Here is a 15,661-nt window from a genome sequence, read left to right as displayed (position 1 = left end):
ATTACACGGACTGACAGTGAGATGCGGCACCTGTGCACACCACTTTATCAACAATGACATGACGACCCGGGCTTTTACGGACGCGTGAGGACAAAGAGAGACAGACTGTAATCACGGCACATCACAACACGGCACTGGAGATGTCTGCTCAAATGTGAACCAAGAAAGCAGGAGGAGAACAGGGTCTGAGAGCACCACTAAAATATATACAAGCTTGCCTCAGTCAAACTAACCCTGCAAACAGAGGCGATGAGACTAATGAAAACATTACTCATACACTATGTAACCTTTCTGGAATGTTCCACTGTATGGCATTTAACTAATCTATCCCTTTTTGAAATTACAGTGTTTTTGCTGGAAAAAAGTAAATTTTTACTGAGAGGGCTTGTATTAGCCTGATTGATCAGCCGGTTTCACTTTGTGGAAACCGTCTGACCTTGCAGCATTAGGATTTGTTCGCTCAATGGCAGGCGGGGATGTTTTTATTTAACCAGTTGCTGCTATTTGGTCATGATGTATGTAATACACCGGAACGCTCAGGGGTGTCCAAGTAACTGTCGGGATAACAGCAAACAAAGCAGAGAGTGAACACGTCGGTCAATGATCATTGTCGTTTCTGCGAGGTGAACTTGCGAATTAAAGGTGCAATAAAAAATTGAAGTTTGTATTTGACAAAGGAAGTTCAAAGGGGGATGGTGTATACACTCTGCTATTCACAACTCAGTTTAGTTCAGCTCTTTGATTCCGGGGTTCATGCAAACCGTCTAGTGTATTCCGATTCCTGACCTAGTCGCTGGAGAGAAATGAAATTGTGTGGAGGCACTAGGTGACACCAGGCTGGCTAGGCTTGTATATCTACAGAATCAACTCGTGTCTTTGCTATGGATCCTACCTGGATGACTAAGGGATTACACAGACATATCCCTCAGAACCAGTTGTATTTTGGCCAGGTAGAGTCACCCGTTTGTCTCCATGGAGTTTGCTACATTTAATGTCATACAGTGGAACATTCTGGGCAAAGCAAGAATGATCTGATATATTTTTTTGGCATCCAGTTATTATATTCCACTGTATCTACTTATCACATTTTTTAACAGAAAGGTTGCTAAATATTTTCCTTTCCCAACAATGAAGTGCTAAAGGGCAAATCGCAATTCAGTGACATTTATTGTGACCTGCTAAGACATTATCACACATTGCATCTCCCTGGTTCAGAAAATGTGATGTGTGAAAGCTGCTGACGACAACTAAAAAAAACAAGCAGCAAAAACCAATAACCTTGTTTTTGTGTGGCTGCCTCAGGTCAGAGGGAGGTGAGAGGTCTGAATTTAGCTCAGACACAGGATAAAGCCACAATATGGAGCTTTGTGTGTCCTTTCCTCTGCTGCTATTAGTCGTGTCCATGACAGTGATTAATGAACACTATACTCTCCTTCACCCCCACAACTCCCGCACAGAAACTCCCCGCTCAGCAAAATGTACCTTCTCTGACCCATAGGATGCCATTTACTACAACTGATAGTTCTTCTACTACCAATATTACTATTGATACTACCCAGTCTTTCTAATGGAAATATTAAACAGAAACTACATAGTCCTTTTACTACCAATATGGCAGCTGATATTATACCAACATAAATCAGCAAAACATCTAGTCTCTAATCCAAGGTTATTAAACTAATACTGCTACTACAAGAACTACTCCTTCAACTGCTACTACTACATATACATAGCATAATTGTAGAATATTGCATGGTATATCATCTTGTATTTATTTTGTAGCATGCACCAAGTGAGAGGTATCTACAAATATGCACAACCACATACTCTACTCTACTTCTACAAAAGAGGTGGTAACTAGTTTTGTTCTACTATCCCAAATGCTACTATACTGTTACTTACTATTACTACCTCTTAAACTACTGTATATTTTTTGGCAGCAAACTACTGCTATCTAGTAAGGTGGCTTGCACAATAATTACTATTTTCAGCTACCGTAACTGCAACTTTTATTACAAGTTTTACTCTTTTTCAAGTGCTCAAATTCAAGTGCTGCTTCTGCACATACTTCTTTTGCTTCTATACTATTTCACCCAGCATTACTAATACTTCTTCAGCTTCCACAATAGATACTACTAACTCTTGAAACTACATCTGCAAATATGACTATAATATACCCACTACTACTACTTCAGGTCAAACCAACAAACTGCCCTGTCCTCCTTGCTCAGCACAATAGTGGCTCATGGGTGCAGTTTTCGCTGTTCTCCTTGGTGTGTGGTGTGTACAGAGGAGCAGCAGATGGAGGGTGGGCAGCTCGCTGTCCTAACAACCCTTTATTATGGGAGTAATGTACGGCCATTATGTGTGTTTAAGATACAAGGCTCGAGAATAGCCGGGGGGAGGGTTAGAAGGAGAGAGGGGAGTCTAATTACTGTAATGAACTCATTTCTCCCTGCAACATCTTTCATCTTGGTTCATCTGGAGAGGAGTAGTCCAGGTTTTAAATCATTCTGTGACACTGGAGCACAATACAAGTTAATATGCTGTTGTAAAAGTGGATGCCCTGCCCACTGTGGAAAGGCTATTAAACATGCATGGAGTGAACTATAGTGATATGTCAACTGAAAACAAACAATGTAGAAATGCCAATGGAGCTGTCAAATGTAAAAAAAAAAAAGTAGAAATGAATTTGAACAAGGTTGTGTATAGACATCAAGTGAAGATATTCTTCAGAATTGTGGTATTCAGTAGTCATCAACGTTTTTAAAAGCGCTAAATTTTCTAGCGCTATTACTATTGTCAAATGGTAATTACTATGCCCATGAAAAACATATAATTTTGACAAAGGTTTGAAATAAAAGTATTGAGCATTGAGAAGTTGTGCTACATATTGCTATTTCTATTTCACTACTTTTCTACATTTACTATTCAAATGCAAAGCAGACATGTCTAAATAGACTACAAGTATGCTACAAGCTTAAAAATAATGGTACTTCAGTGAAAAGTAGTCAGCAAAATAAAACATGCATTTAAGTCAATGTTACAGAGTTGTTTGGTACTAGAACCATTACATACCTGCACTATGACATCTACAATACATTAGAAAATCATTTACAAATCATCATCTTCTTCTGAAGCATGACTATTCAGAAACTGTACCAAATATTGCAACTCTTTCTACAACTATTACACAGTATTTGCATTTGGATTGGAAGCAGGAAATTATGATTTAGTAAGAGCAACTTACTTCAGCTTTGCCATTTACGTCAACCGGAGGTATTAAACGTTTAGTGTTGTTAAAATAAAAATAGGATTTATAAAGTATTCTGACAAGTTTCCAAAAGGAGGAAGGTTGTACATTTTGCCTTTGGTCAAAGCTTTACTCCAGTTTTCATTATTTCCCAATTATGCCCAGCACTAAACTTTATGTGCCCAGACTCGTCCAAGACAAACATAGCTGACATTTCACAAAATACATTTATGGAAATAGAGTTATAATGAGGCAATGTTCAATAAAAGTGCATTACATTACCACCGCAGCACTATTGAATTTACAGCCACCAATTTGATTTGTCGACAACATTATTATAACTAATCCACTCAGGCCTGACTGCACTTTAAGAAATGAGATGCATGCAGCAGCCTTCAGACTCTGATGAGCTATTAGGACAGAAAATGTTTAAAAGAAGACATACACGCTAGTTCAATTTGGTGCGAAAGTCTTGTCTGGATACCACTGATTTCCTAAAATCACATTACTTACACATTTTATGCTAAATCAGAGCTAGATGAGAAAAATACAGAGGTTTCAATTTAGACATGTTCACTGGACAAAAAATATTGTGCTATTATTTTTAGAGAAATAGGTTATGTGATGCAATATAAAAGGCATTCACTGATGGTTTTAGGTATACTTCATTGACACCATATGGATATTTGTCCTCTGCATTTGACCCATCTTTCAATGTTGGTGGGGCAACCTTAGGAGCAGTGGGCCCCGAAATTCCACAGCCAGAGACACATGCCCAGATCTTAAGATAGGCTTGGTCAGGACTTACATATTCTTGAGGATTTTACTTATTGTGCATGTTTTGGGAGTTTGTGGTTGTTATGATTTGCTGAATGTCTCAACCATATCTCTCCCCCTTCTCTCAGTTCAGCTGTCCTACACTATAAAGCTTTTGCGAAAGAAAAAAAAGAAAAGGAAAAAAAAAAAAAAAAAAAAAACTATTTAGGTTTAAAAGAAAGATTGAGATGTGATCCACCATAACTGCCAAGGAATCTTTGTGCATTTTTAGATGAATTTACCAGTAAAATGTGTTCTCAAACAGAATGTATCCTTCAAATAAACTCAAATCAAAAGTATTTTCAAACTATAACCAAGCCTGATGACACAAACCCCCATTTAAGGACCACAATCCTCCTATTTTCTGCTTTGCTGAGTTTTCCCATTCGCCGCAGTGCAGCCTCCTCCACAGCCTATAACCTCATTGCACTTGGGTCACAGTCAAACATGTTTATTTAACCCTGACTACACTGTTGGACCCTGGACTGTCATTATAGACCATTATCTTTAATAAAGCCGAATGTAATTGAGCTATTTTAATTCTGTGCACAGGAAGTGGGGGCTAGCCTTGTCCCCACAACGCCTCGACCTCCCATGGCCCAAAGGAGTGATACTCGCCACAATGAACCACAGAGGTCCAAGGGAGGTGACAGGCCAGGACTATTAAAGCAATTATACAGCTCATGGTTTTTATCATAATGTGACTCTAGTGACACTACTATGTGCAACTGCAATAGAAAGTATTTAGGAATTTAATTAAAGTGGTAATGTATTCGAGAAATGTTCTTCTATGTCTACCACTACTACAAAAAATTAATGCATTGATGAAAAAAAAAAAAGATATAGGAACGCTATCCAAGGGTTTCTTCTTCCTGTTATAATATGCAACATTTTGATAACTTTTTCCTCCAATTGTAAATTTTTCATTTTCTCATTATTTTATCATTCTAAAACCCATAATTATCAAACTTATAATTTTTTTGCATTCATTCAATTGCAGGTGTTTATTTGCCAGGCTGGAATCACCTAGTGCCTCCGCTCAATTCCATTTCTCTCCAGTGACTACAGTAGGTCAGGAATCGGAATACACTAGACGGTTTGCAAGAAACCTGGAAGTGCGAGTCCGAGCACCAGAGAGTCAGCGAAGAGCCATACATTCTGTGTTAGCAACGATTCCCGAGATCGATTTAAAACCGGAACAAAGAGAATATTTGGTGAATTTTATCAAGGGGAAAGACGTTATTGCCCTTCTTCCTACGTAACGAGCAAATAGCAGTGATTGGTTAAATAAAAAAGTATCCGCCTATGGTCGAGCAAACGAATTCTAACACTGCAAGGCCAGACGGTTTCCACAAAGTGAAACAGGCTGATGAATCAGGCTAGAAGTTTATGGCCAAATATAGATAAAAATATATATGTTTAGTGTCATACTTCAGAACATTCCAGGCAAAGTAATAATATCTCCATGGAAACAATCAGGTGGCAGATCATGTGCCAGAAAAGTTAAATAGTGCACCTTAAATATTATTTTCCCAATACATCTTAAAGTCTACGATTAGATGAGCTACTTATGTTTGCATTAAGAAAATGTCTAACCAAAACAACAGTCTTCAGACGTGTCACCTTTGCCTGAGTGATTCGTGATTAAAACAATACGAAAACAATGAATCAGATCCAACGCCTCTCAACACTCAGATCACATTTTCACTGTATGTGGTAAATATTTTTCTTCTGAATGTGCAGCTATCAACAAGGTGAATGCTCTGTTTTCACTCTATAACTGTAAGGAGATTTCTTCATTCTTGTGCAGGGAGTAGAAAGGGTGCAGTTTTGGGGCATTCGAGACAATAAAACATCACAAAAGAGAAGGTATGCAGCATTGTGTGGTAGTAACCAGGCACAGGCATCTCCTCTGATGAAAATAGTTAGGCTTCACTGGAGCGATGCTTTCCGTCAGATGGTTACTGCAGTGGAAAAATGTGGTTGAGGAACAGAAGGTGGTGAGTTAGAAAGAAAAAAAGAGAATGAACTTCAGACAAATACGACTAAAGAGTTTGATGCAATTAAAAGGTTCAACCAATTAACTGACCAATCACAGCAGAGTTCATTACAGGGGCCTGGGAAACTGGGCTAACTACCTATCTCTATGCAACTTAACAAAAGCTATTATCCAAACCACAATTATAATGCAGAGGCTACTTTCCTGGCACAAAGCGGTCACATCTGGAGTGGTGGGTGAAATGTCTTGCCTAGGGACACAATGGCAGTTCTTTCTATACCAGCAAAGGTTCCATAGCTCCAGTGGTATTGAAAGATGGGTTAAAAGCAGGGACAGTAAAGAATTTTTTTTTAAATAATTTACTTTTAGTTTGAATAATTTTACAGGGCTTTAATATTTTCTAGGGATGTAACGATATCCAAATCTCACGGTACGATATTATCACGATATGCATGTCACAGTACGGTATTTATTGCGATATTTTGAAGAGGCTAATATAATTGTAGATGGGACACTTTTTTGATTTAAAATACCTTGACAAGATTTTGGTGTGAATTATTTACGTAAGAATCCCAAGAATTCAAGTAAAAAACATATTTCTTTTTAATAAGCTGTTGCTACTATAAAAACATACATTTAAGCAAAGAAACTTGTAATTCGATATATTGTGACAGCCCATGATACTATTGTGTGACTTTTGACAATCATGATATTTCGGTTATTGTTTCATCCCTAATATTTTCTGATGCACCCAGCTCTTATTATATCACTAACATGGCTGAGTTAATCAGATTTACAAGTTCATTTTAAAGAAGCACTGTGCAACTTTTCTGCTGAAGGTGACACCGCCAGGCCAGGTTACAGGTCAGATCTGTGGTGAGGCCAATCACTGAATGAATGCATGCTTTTCAAAGTATTTCTGATCAATAAAAACACTGATAATAGATAAATATTCTGGAATATTCTGGGAAAAACATTAACATTCTCAATGAGACAAGCAGGTGATGGAAAAGTTACACATTGCGCCTTTAATGTAGAGCTAAATCTGTGGTCTAATGAAACAACATTATGTAATATGCCTAAACATTTTCCGAAAACAAGTCAAATCTCATGACTCTTTTTTTTTAATTGTTATTGAGTTATTCTGTAAATCAAATTGACAAATCAATTCCTCTTTGTAGTCGCACAATGCAGCTTCACCACAGGGACACCATCGGCACCAGCTGACAGCCAAATTAGCACCAATGCTAGCCCCCCGCCATTTACGCTCCTACCCCGCTCTTTCCTGTTTAGGTCCAGATAAATTACGACATCTGAGCCAGTTAAAATCCAATCTTCTCAACACCTCCTCGGTTTTTATTGTGCCCGGACCACCAGCCAGACACTGCTGATGCCTGCAGGGAAAAGCAGAGAGGATGCTGGGACTTTGATGGCGGGTGTGAATGAAGGGTCAGCGGCACGGCAGGAGGCAAAGAAACTGGCAAAATGAGATCCAGCTCTGCCTTATCTGGGGCTATAAGTACAATCAAATACAGAGCCTATGAAAAAGTTTGAAAAATGTCCGCACTTTGAAACAGTCCCTGAATATATATTTGGGTTAAACAGGGTCACCAGAATTTGAATCAAGTCACAATATTGGAGTTTGACAGCAACATCCATTTGGGATATAAATGAGGGGTATAAAGACGTATTGCTCCAGTTCTTAATAATAATGCATTTGTTTTATATTCATGGTTTTAGCTTTCTGTTATGAGCACTTTTCACCATTCAAAGACATCATACTTTCTTCGGAATTGTTAATTGACATGGCAATGGTGCAGATTTTGTCATCACTCAAGCCTACGGATAGCTTTTGAAGTCATTTGTGGACTACGAAAAATCATACAGCCTCTCTGAGCACCATCACATTCATGAACAGACAGGTAAGGTGTGTTGTGTGTTGCTTAAGGACACAAAAACATCCCACTGTGGTTGAAACTGCGATTGAACCATAACCTCAAACAACTTAGTCATTTCCGCTAACCCTTGACAATAAAGTTGTGCAAAGTGATGTAGCGTTACCACCCGAAAGTTGTTTTTGCATTTTAACATTTGACAACCACCACTGAAGCTAGAACTTACAAAATACTGCACTGCACTTGACCAGGAACTGTTTATGGGTGAAAGGGAGGACACAATTACTTCTATATACACAGAGGTTATTCGTCAGCAAGTAGTGTCAGTGACTATTATGACATAATGCAACTTTTCTGGAAAAAACTCAATCCTAGCTCAAGTCATCCAAGAGTCTGCAGTAGTGGGTAAGATAAACAGGAAATCTTTCAAATGACTAATGCGTTCAATACAAGGATTCACTGCAATAGATATACAATTAGGCCATGTTTGTTTATATGCAAGCTCTCATAGACCTGAGTTGAACCAGAGGCAGCCAAAAGCCCACTGAAGAGATAAAAAGGAGGTCAGGCAGTGCATTGAAAGTAAACATAGACACTCACCATCCGCTCGCAATGCAGCCTGGGAAATGCCCACGCTTGCCAATGCCCAGTCGGAGCCCCAGGTGTAGCACTATATGACCTCTGGCTCAGAACACTTTTCACAAGACATTTTTCATGCTTCTGTTGAGTGTTGATCCAAGTAAAAGTCAAAGGCTGTATAACTTTATAACATGCAGGCTTAACTACAGGGCAGGAGTCCAATGAGGAGGAGATGGAGACCGCTCAATTCACAGATAGGACAGACGGGCAGCAGCTGGAGTGAATAAAGATAAAAGGATATATTGTGTTTTTAAGCTCATAATACACTTGAAATATGTACACGCTTCAAAATGTACCAAGAGACACAAATCATATTTTTATTTTCACAACAAACTGCCAAGAGTCCAACAAAAATATCTATCAGCAAGATACTATGAATTACCACATATATTAATTAAGTGAGATTATAAAGTGTTTATATAATAACATTCATTTTATGATTATGTTTTGGTTACCCACAATGTAACCATTTACTTCTAATGACCCTTAAATGACCACTGATATTTCTATTGAGCAATAAAACAAAGTGTCTGGACATTTTACCATTTAGTGACGTCACAAAACTAAAATGTTTAATTAGATTTCGATACTAAGGAACAGACTCAATACTTTAGTGATTCCCAAACCACAGTAATCATTTAAAAGAGGCAAATTTTTGTCGTGTGAATGTGATTTGTTAGTATCGATACTTGCTCAAATGAGTATCTAGCTTCTATACTAGTTTTTGCTTTGATTTTCAACACTTTTGACAACCCTAAACCTATTACTAAGCGCAGTTCACTGTAATTATAAAGATAGCTTTTGTGTTATAATGACAAGGTTAGGCTACACCGGATACTTGCTGAAAATGCTAAAATTGGAGCAACATAATACAGTAGAAAGGGTGGAAATGCACCGGAGCTCTTATCATATCTGAACTTGTGGCTCGCCTCAGGTCAGCACCTTGCTACAGTCATCCAACCACACCTCATCTGTCAACGTTTACCCTTCCAGCTATAAAATTAAACAGAAGATTACTATTTACTCTGCCTTGGTTAGGGCTGGTGGATATTTCTAGATGTTTCTTATCACCAGTGAACACTGTTCTACGTTTAGCTGAGTCCAAAATGCAAACGGGTCACCAGCAAACTGCCAAAATGTATTTATTGTGAATGCTAAATTGTTTTCATCCAACTTGCACACATTCAAATCCCATAATACCAACCATATGGCAAACAGAGCAGAGGAGCGCTGCCAGAATGGAGTGGTTTGAAATGCAACGATGTCTGTGTAGTGCGGAGGCCAATGGAGAACAAAGAGGCCGAGAGTCAAGGTAAATCCAATTATTTTTGAGCCAAACAACATGACCGCACATATCTCCAACCTGGTCGCTCAGGCAACGGCAATGTGGGACTTTAAAGGCATTGATCGGATTGAGAAAACATCATCGCCTTAAGCCTATTGGTGTGGTCGGACATCTGACCGTTAAACCATTTCTTCAGCAGTTAGTAATACTGAAGAAACAGGTAAACTAAACAATGCAAGTACTGAGCTAATCTATCACGGAAGTTGTCTATACATATTGACAATGAAATCTAAAATCATTCAGCAGCCAAATAAAGTGAGCCCCGTGCATCAGGTGACAGGCCTGCAAATTCCAGTGTCAGATAATGCATTAAGATGACAGGCATTGATAAAATGAAATTACAGCAGCTGCTCAGGAATGAGTCAAGATTAACATAATTACTAACTGTGATCCATCAAGTGGGGCTTAGCTCAGAGACAGAGCTGGAGATGGCTGTTCAGTGACAGGGTGTTTATCCGATGTACACGGCCCGTCAAGAGGAGCGGAGGAAGTCTCCTGGTTGAGAGCTGAACTAGGACTGGCCTTTGGTCCTGGTCTGGTCTAAAGCAGATCTGGACCTGGTCTAAAGCAGATCTGGACCTGGTCTAAAGCAGATCTGGACCTGGTCTAAAGCAGATCTGGACCTGGTCTAAAACAGATCTGGACCTGGTCTAAAACAGATCTGGACCTGGTCTAAAACAGATCTGGACCTGGTCTGGTCTACAGCAGATCTAGACCAGGTCTAAAGCAGAGTGGGAAGTGCCTCTGAAACAGGGAGTCTCCTGCTGCTGCCAGCTGGCCCCGAGCCCAGCGCCTGCCAGGCAGCACACTGCCATTGTCCTTTAGTTTGAGGCAAAGCTCAGAATGAAAAGGGACAGAGCAGCAGATTCTGCTGTTAGCTCACATGAGGACAGGAGTGCACTGCAGAGAGGAGGAGGTAAAAGACTCAAACTGACAGAGTCATGCTGGACATCTATGAAACACAATGTCCTGCCCTGGTGTCATTAATAAGCAGCTCTCTTCAGCTAATGGGAACACTGTGTTTTTTTGTGATGATGCACACTTTAAGAAGCTCTCACTTAAATGTCAGTTGTCATTATGTAAGTGCAGACTCAGTACACAAGCGTTCATATCACAGTGAGCATGTCTCAGGTTTCCCACAGCTCTGAGATTCAAACAGAAGGAGCATGCATTTGGTCATTTCACTAGACTCCCATGAGCACTACAGTGAGCTGTGGCCCCACTCCAGAAGCACCATCTGTCTCAGGACGGGCCCACTCTAGCCTCCTCTCCGGCCTCCTCTCCGCAGGGATGCACAGGTCTGGCGTGGCTCAATACGCTTCAAGAAAACCGCCACCATTTCCATTGACACATACCCCCTGCTGTTTCCCAGTGGCCTGCTGCCTGTCTGCTCTGAGGAGGAGGCTGGAGAGGAAGAGAGATGGTGCGAAGTGGCTCTGTGGCAGAAAGCTGTTAAAGCTGTGAGAAAATCTGGAGATGCACAGTGGAGGTCAATGAGAGTCCACATTGCCACATTATCACTGAAAAGTAAAGAGCCATGATCCCAAGAAACTGACAACAGTGCAAAAAGTCTTGACGCGTCACTCAGGAAGTCCATTCAATCACACACAGGAAGTACACAATACACACACTCATGCTGGGTTTCCATGCTTCTTGGAAATGACTTAAATATATTCTCCTTAAGACCAATTCTAACTAAACCATCACTACTTGCCTAACCGTAAAGTTATTTTAACCCATATCTGAAATTTAAACCATGTTGCTGATCTAATGCTACAGAATTTACATTATGGGGACCTGATTTTTGTCCCCTCAAAAGTGCACTACGTATGTTTTTTTGGTTGAGGGTCCATCACCTGCTTGTTTAGATTTGTCATTACTCTGCCTAGAATGTTCCACAGTATGAGATTAAACATCTCTGCCTCATGTTCATTAAATTACAAGTGGTTTTATAGCTCAAAAATCCATAGAAAAAGTGTCATTCTAACTCTACAATGGGTTTGTCTCTCCACAGATCTGACCTTTACCTTGGTCTGGTTTGGTGTCCATGAAGATAAAAATGTTTAATACCACTCTGTGAAACATTTCAGACAAAGCAATAACATGGAGAAAAGCATTTGACGATCTCTCGACCAGAAAAGTTATACACTGCATCTTTAAGGAAGCAGGTCCCTATGATTTGAGTGTGAATAAATGAAAAAAAAACAAAAAAAACAAAAACCCTAACACGCACATACACACACACACACATACACAATACATACACTACTGTGACAGGCAGCTCCTCCAACATGTCAGGACTCCACATCTCAGCCTCATCTTTGTCGCGTCAGCACTTCTTTTCAGACTTTGTTTTTTCACACAAAGCCCCATGTTACTGACAGAAACCTGGCAGAAAGCAGAAGACGTGGACTTGTGGATCGCAGCTGTAGGGTCATAGACAATTAAGTGGAGCGAGCCGGGGGATAGAACAGGAAGATAGCTGCAGGGAGGACAGGCCTAAGAGCGGAGATACTGATGAATCACTGTTTATTCACAACGCTGGGACTTTCTGTACAGCCGCTGCCAAAACGCACACTCGACAGCTTTTTCAGACACAGCATGGACCAGACTACTCAGATATATGTTTCGCGTAAAAGTTAGACTGTGAATAAATCAAACCAGGACTGATCAAATACGTAGCCAGGTATATAAAGGACAGTCGGGGCAATTGGGTCAAACTGTGAACATGATTTTAGGATCAAACTTGTACCTAATTAATAAAACAGTAGTAGTAGTAGTAGTAGTAGTAGTAGTGGCAGTTCAATAAATCAAAATAACCTTGATTTTTGAGAGCATGGGACACAGTTAAGATGACCTTTCACAAAATAGCTAAAAAAAAAACAAATTACAGACTCTCACTTTCTAGTAAAAATGTTAACTATTCACTTCTGTGACTTAAAACCAGCTGTCAGATCAATATATTTGTAAAGCAATCTAAGGACTGTGATTTTTGTTTTGCTTAAGTTAAATTGTGAATATCAGAAGGACTACGCAAAGACTAAACCAGGATAAGTAAGACAGATGTTTATTTAAGAGTATGTTGGGACGAAACCAGTTCTACAGTCTAGGGAAGTAACAATAACCGAAATATCGTGATATCGTATTGTCAAAGTTCTCTCAATAATAACGTGGACCATCACAATATACATCAAATTACAAGTCTCTTTGTTTAAATTGAGAGTTATGGTGCAGTAATAGCTGAAAGAAGACAGAGAGAACTACAGAGACCATGATCCTTTGCTCCATTTCAGTGTAGACTACATGAAGAAATACAGTTCTAAGCACGTTTAAGTTTTTGGATTAAGTCTTGTTAAGGCATTTTAAGAGGAAAATGTAGAATATGAACAGCCTCCACAAAATATCTGAATAAATATCATACCGTGAGATTTATATTGTGAAAATATTGTACCGAGAGATTTAGATATTGTTAAATTTCTAATCGTGAGTATCCCTGCCATATCGTGAGCTTTCCCACAATATCACAATAAATATCATACTGTGACGTTCATACCATGATGATATCGTATCGTGAGACTTAGATATCGTTACCCCCCTACTACAGTCTGTTCACAGCTTTTAGTTTCCTGGTATATGCAACATTTTAAATACTTTTTCCCACTCAAAAGATACTGAGAACCAAAAAAGTTCTTGACAAACAAAAATGGGAAAAATCTGATAGTAAAGCAAGACTAAACTATTTCTTTACCAGGTCTAAACTAGTTTCAAACCAGGGCTAAATTCAAACAAAAAGAACTATGACAAGTAAACCAGCATTGAACCATTACCACTGGCTCTAAACCAGATCCACCTGAGGACAAATTTGTTCAGTAGCAAGTCTACAATGTGTGTAACTCTGCATACCACCCATCGTATCCAAACTGCACACTATTTTATTGCATAGCTGTCAGCAGTCATCTCACTTACCTTATTAACATAGAGCCAATTCCATCATAGCCATAAATCCAACAGAGGACAGGACGCTGTGTTAGCCTAAGGGGTAACAATGCTATCCAAAAGCTTTAAATCCATCAGCCACTTGTTGACTTCGAGTAATCCCCAAAAAACTATTTAAAACTGTTCCCGCACTTCCAAAGACAAATCCTTTAAAATAAACACAGATGTCCTTCGCAACTGTATCCAAAAACTAAAAATAATGGCGAAAAAGTAGAGTTTAGAAAAGTGTGGTAGCCCTTGCAGAGTCCACTTGGAGAAATGCATACAGCTGTCCCTTAATGCTCAAAGTGTCTCAGTCCCTCCTCCAGCTACAAAGCCCCCCAACAGCTGAATGGGACGGAGGCATTAGCATATGTAAAGGGGAAAGTAGGTGGCAGTGCGGTGGGCGGGGGGCAGGCGCTGCTGGGGAGGTGCTGGTAGTGGTTTTTGGGGAGGGGGGACGGAGGGGGGACCATGACATTCAGAGCTCCAGGGACCAAGAGGAAGGACGAGCCAAAGAAAATAACAGACAAACACTATTGTTCCAGGGAAGAGATGGTCAAAGCAAGCAGTGACCTCAGGGTTATTTGTGATGGTTGACATTTTGAGAAATAAAGATTTTAGAGAATTTTGTCAGCTGAGTGGTAGAATATTATGTGGAAGATGTAGTATGCAAGAACAACGAATGAGTAGTAGTTAGTTGCAAATAATTTATCTCAGCTTTTATCTGGTTACACACATTTAACTGTGGGATTGAGATTAATCAAGATTGAGATTCAGTCATTTCTAATCATTAGTTTTCAGACTGGCTTTTTAAATTGAGAAGTACACAGCCAGTCCTTTGTCATGCCGTAAAATCATGCTAGGGATGCAACAAAACGCAAATCAAATGGTACAATACCAATTACGATTAGGGCTGGGTATCATTAAGAAGTTGCCAATACAATACATATCTCGATACAGTGCACATTCACCTCAATATGATATATTTTAGATCGATTCTATACGGTTCAATTAAAAAATAAAGGCTAAATCATGGCTGTGACACTAGAAGTCTTTGTTAAACCACTTCTTGTGCAAAGTTCATATGAAACACACCCATTTTAATCATCAAAACAGTGAAAATGTCAAATGTGTCACATAAACGAGTTCTGAACAAGCAACAAAACTGTAGCTGTAAAAAAATAATTTAGTAAAAATATACAAAAAAAATCCTCTTGGCGATATGATTTATACAGCAGCCCACAATATCGATATTGTATCATCACATTAAACAATAAGATATATCGATATTTCAGTATTTCTGCACTCCCCCAATTACGATATTCATTTCATGATACGATATTTATTGAGATAAGGATGTGAAGAAATGCTACTTTTCCTTTTTAAAACCCTTGACAAGTCTTTGGGGCAATATTAGTATCATAGTCGAAAGAATAAAGGGGTCTATGTAGTTTCCTGAATATTTTAGATGTTGCTGCAACGCTTATTATTCAATATATTGTGACAGACCATGATATTATTGTAGTTAAGAGTAGAGTTCTGATTTAAGAGGAAGAAATGTGGCTGTTATTTTCCTGTTAACATCTGTATTGTGCAGGAAAATTTATACTGACAACCATTTTATTAATGATCAATGAAACTAAATAAATAAAAGTGAAAACCCGTGCTCAGTCACAGATGGGCAATATGACAGAAAGAAATTCTCATAAAGCCCAGCCCCACTCTACTGGCTGGTA

The 15,661-nt window shown here is 39.2% G+C and overlaps 1 protein-coding gene across 1 annotated transcript in view; it reads right to left on the bottom strand.

Moving 5' to 3' along the window:
• The window catches only part of LOC110157006 (signal-induced proliferation-associated 1-like protein 2), a 141,208-nt gene that overhangs the window by 89,581 nt on the left and 35,966 nt on the right, over positions 1-15,661 (bottom strand). The window lies entirely within an intron of this gene.

Source organism: Boleophthalmus pectinirostris, unplaced genomic scaffold (genome assembly GCF_026225935.1).
Source record: "Boleophthalmus pectinirostris isolate CB_2022bp ecotype Guang Dong unplaced genomic scaffold, ASM2622593v1 HiC_scaffold_5, whole genome shotgun sequence".
Lineage (NCBI taxonomy): Eukaryota > Metazoa > Chordata > Actinopteri > Gobiiformes > Gobiidae > Boleophthalmus > Boleophthalmus pectinirostris.
The sequence above is the reverse complement of the archived record's forward strand: the minus strand, read 5'-3'. Positions and strand labels throughout refer to the sequence as shown.